Source organism: Xiphophorus maculatus, unplaced genomic scaffold (genome assembly GCF_002775205.1).
Source record: "Xiphophorus maculatus strain JP 163 A unplaced genomic scaffold, X_maculatus-5.0-male Unplaced_Scaffold_BN000170F, whole genome shotgun sequence".
Classification (NCBI taxonomy): Eukaryota; Metazoa; Chordata; class Actinopteri; order Cyprinodontiformes; family Poeciliidae; genus Xiphophorus; species Xiphophorus maculatus.
Window position 1 is genome coordinate 73,199 of NW_019369767.1, and position 4,989 is coordinate 78,187.

Below are 4,989 nucleotides of genomic sequence, written 5' to 3' on the forward strand. Positions count from 1 at the left end.
CGTCAGATAAGCATTTATGTGAGAACTACTGGTTTCATGGTGCTTCCGTGTTTTTGAAAGACATCGCCAGTTATTATACCCCTCCACAAGGCATGTGTCAAGAACTTTAGCTTCACCAAAAAGCTTACATGCAAAACAATAGACTCTGTTAGTATTTTTAGAATACAGTAACCAATCTCGTTCAACTTTCTCTCCATTAGACAGTAAACGAAAACAGTATGCTTTGGAAAAACACCTCTTATTCTTCTCTGATCTTGGATATGGACCATCAGAAACTTTCTGTGGGCCATTTACAACCATGTACTGCCTAAATGTGTCCCCCATTTTGTGTGGTAAAGGCCATTCAGATGGTTCTTCTGAATAAAGCCTCGTCTCGGCTCTCTCCTCCGCAGCTCTGTGCCTCTCTCTCTCTTCATCATCTAGTCCTCTCTGCTCGTCCTCTCCCTCATCTGCACCTTTCTGCACAGTAAAAAATGCGGTGTTAATATTTCAGTGTTAACCTAATTTAATCTAAATAGAGTATTTATAACTATACAGAGTGTAAATCAGCTCTGACATCGGAGTTAAAAGCCAGAGTAAAATGCTACATTCACGCAGTGAAACTTTTGACTCTGTCAAGTGTCAATAACGCGCCAGGAACGATTTTTGGCAACCGCCAAGAGGAGGAGGAGGAAGAAAGAAGACGAAGCACCAGTTTTCTGAAGTTCGTGAGGCTATTTCCATTTTGGATTCTGAACGGAGTTGTGCTACAGAAAAGGCAAGTAACTTTTAACAATCCGGTGTTGGTAACTTATTTTAATATTAATTGTGATGAAGAATTATGTTATAGCTTCTGTTGTTATCCGTTAAATATGTTCGCAACTATTATGCGTGAATACTAGCGTAGCAAATGGTTTTGGCACCATGGTTTAGTTTGTTAGTGGTGAAAAAAACAAACCTTCATGTCTCCTCATTTTTGTATCCGTTTTATTCCGTTGTTATTTAGGGCAGCGGGAGAAAGTTGTATTGTGTTAGGGCGAGAGCCGAGGGTTAGCCCTATGCTAGACACGTTGTCCACCTCACAATATTTGCTGTTTTTTTCTGAAGGCTGTCAAGGTAAGAATACGTAACTGTTATAAATTGTAATAGTATTAATCACTGTGCCTTATGCCATAGACCCAGATTCCGTGGGTACTTCGGGTCGTAGCACCCACCGAGTCACGTTAGCATGGTTAGCACCATGGATGTAGCGGCTAACAGGCGCCATATTGCTTGTACAGATTATGTTCAAGTGTATCGAGAATATAAACTCAGTTTTCAAATGGCATTTACTTTGAAGCACATTTATTAACTATTAAAATGTCATGGTTGTTTATTTTCGTTCTTTTTTTAACAGACCATGCTACTGCGTGTTTTGTTTGGTGGGGAGCAGAAGTACGTGAAACTTTCTGACCTAACATTTGATGCATTCCTGAGAGAAGGTTAGTACGTTAGTAAAATAATCTCACTACTTTTTCTTGCATAAGAAACCCATCGTGCATTAAGTAAGTTTTTTCTTTGCTTTAACATGTATTAAAATGTTGTACTGGATTGAACTCATTTATGGAAGTAAATATGTGCCATCAGAATTTGAATAAAAAATGCCTCTGAAATTTGAATGTTGTATATTAGTGCTTACTTTTTCAGTGTTAAAATAAATTCAGAATATATTTTTAACCTAAAAAAAATTCAGTGTCATTATTTGTACATGAAAAAAAAATTCAGTGTCATTATTTGTACATGGTTGCAATTTTCATTTATTAAAAAAATTCACATTCCTATTTCAAAGTGATCAAATTTTCAATATACATATTTTTCACAGTTTAAATTTTCAGTGTTAAAAAATTCAGCATATAAAAAATTTCAACTTTTCAAAATTCGAATGCAATAATAACTGCGGAAAGTATCCAGATCATCCTGCAGACGTGGCAGGAAGACATAATGGCAACAGAAGAGGTGTGCTTCATTTGAAATGTCCAGGTATCCCTCTTCTTCAAGGTAGTGTAGCACATCATAATAGATGCACGTTACAGCTGTCCACAGATCTCTCCACAGTCGCTCAATCCTTCAATTATTTAGTAATAAATGGTTAAAAACTGCCCTTCAAATCATGTCATATTGAAAACCACACAAAGGTAATGTTACTATAGACATTGAAAAGCATCACATATTGAAACTTGTCATTTGTACAAACCTTTGATTGTGCACACTTTTTCCAGATATGAAACTGCTTCTTCCTGTTCCACGAATCATAAACATAAGTCGTGCCACGTCCACATTTTCCACCCCTTGATCAGCACGTACCCTAAAATAAGTGTGTAACGTATTCATATTTTGCCTATAATTACAACATTAATGACAAATTTTAGCATAGCTCAAACATTCTTTGTAACCAAAAATATATTTTGGAGATACAAAATAGTGGGGATTAGACAAAACTAACTTACAAGTAACTTTTCAGCAAGCTCTTTTTAAGTCTATAAGTTCTTAATATTGATGAAAAAGTAATAGTTATAAGCGACATAATCTGACAGTGGAACTACATATTATTCCAAAATTCTAAGTTATAATATTGGAAAATGTCTTGTTCTACGGTAAGGTTTCACTTTTTCATCATTACTCAAAACCTATTGATATTAAACAAGCTCCTATATTTTGGAGAAAAGTTAGTTGATGCTGACTTTTAATCTTTCTTCCTTGGCTCAAAAGGATTAAGATGGACTGTAAACCTTTACCTGAGGGGGAAACCAAACTCCTCCACTGAACCTTGAAAGAAAGCGAGTGTGGTAGATGCCAGGTTGTTGGGAGCTGTACCAAGATACATTATCTGCACAACACAGCAAAAATGTAACAGTCAATTTCATAGCTTATGAAATTCTGCAGTTATGAATTTATAGAAGATACCGCACCTTTCGAGAAAAACCATCAATGCCACCAAAGATAACAATGTTGTACCTAAAAAGAACAGAAAATACAGTATGTCATCATCATCATTAAATATCATCACTAAAAAGGCTTGCTTCTCTTGCATTACGCATGTCTGTAAGAAGGGACAGAGCAAATTGGACTTATTGAATAAGTTAAGTTTTTTCAAAGTTTGTAGGAAGATGCTGCAGATCTTCTATCAGTCTGTTGTTGAGAGCTTCATCTCTTCAGCCGTCATCTGTTGGGGCAGCAATATCAGAACCAGGGAACTAAAAAGGCTAATAAAGAAGCTGGTTCTGTTCTGGGGACAAATGTGGAACCTCTGGAGATACTTATGCAAAGAAGGATTCTTCATAAATAGAAAATGCTGGGCAACCCTGACTCTGACAACATCTTCATGAAACTATCTTGAGAAAATAGAGTATTTACAGTCAAAGGCTTCTTTAGACTGACTGTGATACAGAACACTACAAGAGATCTTTCCTGCCAGCAGTCATCACCATCTGCAATAACTCTTTGAATAACCTAAATTAATGAGTTACAACATTTAATTTTCCTTTAGAATAAGAAAATATTTGAATTTAATTTGAAGCGAGGTCTGCAGAGGAAGATCAGGTACTGCTTATATTTGGCTATATTGAAGCACAACATGCAGGACATTGGCTGGTGTGGTCACACTTTATACACCAATGTATATAATACTGAAAAAAGTTGTGCTTTTATTTCCAAAAGGTATAAGACATGCTATGAAAGAAAAAAAATGCTACATGAGTTGAATCTATTTAACAAGCACACTTCAAAGTTAGAAGCCCCTCACTGAAAAAGATAAATGATTTACCGTATTAATTTGTGGTTGGTGTCAATGTGCATCAAAGACTGAGGGCCAGGAACTGAGTACGTCCGTCGAGCTATGCATCCTAGCTGGACCATACGTGATGCCATTCCAATGGTGTCTACACGATGCATGGACACTCTGACTCTATCATACTGCACCCTCAGTCCTCTGGCTTGCAGAAGGGCCTTTACCATTCGGTACCCAGAGTGAGACTGCCTGGATTTAATGTCTCTCACACATTGGTCTAAGTCATCATCTGACATGGTGGTGTATAATGCCCTCACTGAAAGATCAGATTCTGCCATCCGTCGATATACAGTCCGTCTAGATATACCCAAGAGTTTGGCGATGCATGGGACAGGGAGATGGAGTTCTAAAAGACTGCAAAGGTAGTCTGAGGATACGACTATCCGTTGTCGCCCAGCTGGTCCTTGCTCAATATGCACAACAGTTGTTTGTTGTTCTTCACTTTGTTTTTCTAAATTAATTAGTCTGTGCAAATGAGCCAGCGCATCCAAAATATTTGAAGGAACATCTATCTGACAAGACATGGCATTTAAAAAAACTAGTTCTTGAGTGCAGATAAAGTCCAGGAAATCCAGATCCAGGGGCATACGGTCAAGAACATGCTCCAAACGATCACGGAGTCTATCAAAAATATGATCCAGCAAAAGTTCCTTGAAAAGAGAGAGAAAGAAAAACATGTCAAAAGAATTGTCAGTAAAATAAAACATTTTGAAATCAGTAGGTCAGTATTGAGAAATAACAGTAATATAAATTAAATTATGATATTTAGTCTAAAATAAGTTAACAGATGTACTTACAAGCATATATTTTTCTTGAAAATGAGTTAAAATCAATTGAAAAAACAAAGGGAGTTGTTTATAGTGTTGCTAAGTAACAGAACGAGGTTTTATACCGCAAAGTAAAAAGAATGTAAATTAATATTGTATATCAACATTTGTCAGATAAGAGAAGCAGTATTTTGGATGATGTTGTAATGACAATAAATGTCTTAATTCATTCATAAATGAAGTCACCTGAACAATACAGTAGCTGAACAGAATGGGGTTGTGGTTATAATTAATGTCGGTAGTTATCACAGCCCCTCCTTGAAGCACACAAGGCAGCAGCCATATTAGCTTAGTACATTAGCGGTAGCATCTCCTGAAAAATTACACTTTACTAAGACTGCCTGTCTCAGTCTCACC

The 4,989-nt window shown here is 36.6% G+C and overlaps 1 long non-coding RNA gene across 1 annotated transcript; it reads right to left on the minus strand.

Annotated features, from left to right (window-relative positions):
* Positions 1 to 1,920: 1,920 nt before the first annotated feature.
* Positions 1,921 to 2,969, minus strand: LOC111607893. Its single transcript, XR_002752455.1, has 4 exons — positions 2,928 to 2,969; positions 2,754 to 2,845; positions 2,213 to 2,323; positions 1,921 to 2,083 (listed from the first exon to the last, which is right to left on the minus strand). It is a non-coding gene; the product is annotated as an uncharacterized LOC111607893 (long non-coding RNA).
* Positions 2,970 to 4,989: the final 2,020 nt, after the last annotated feature.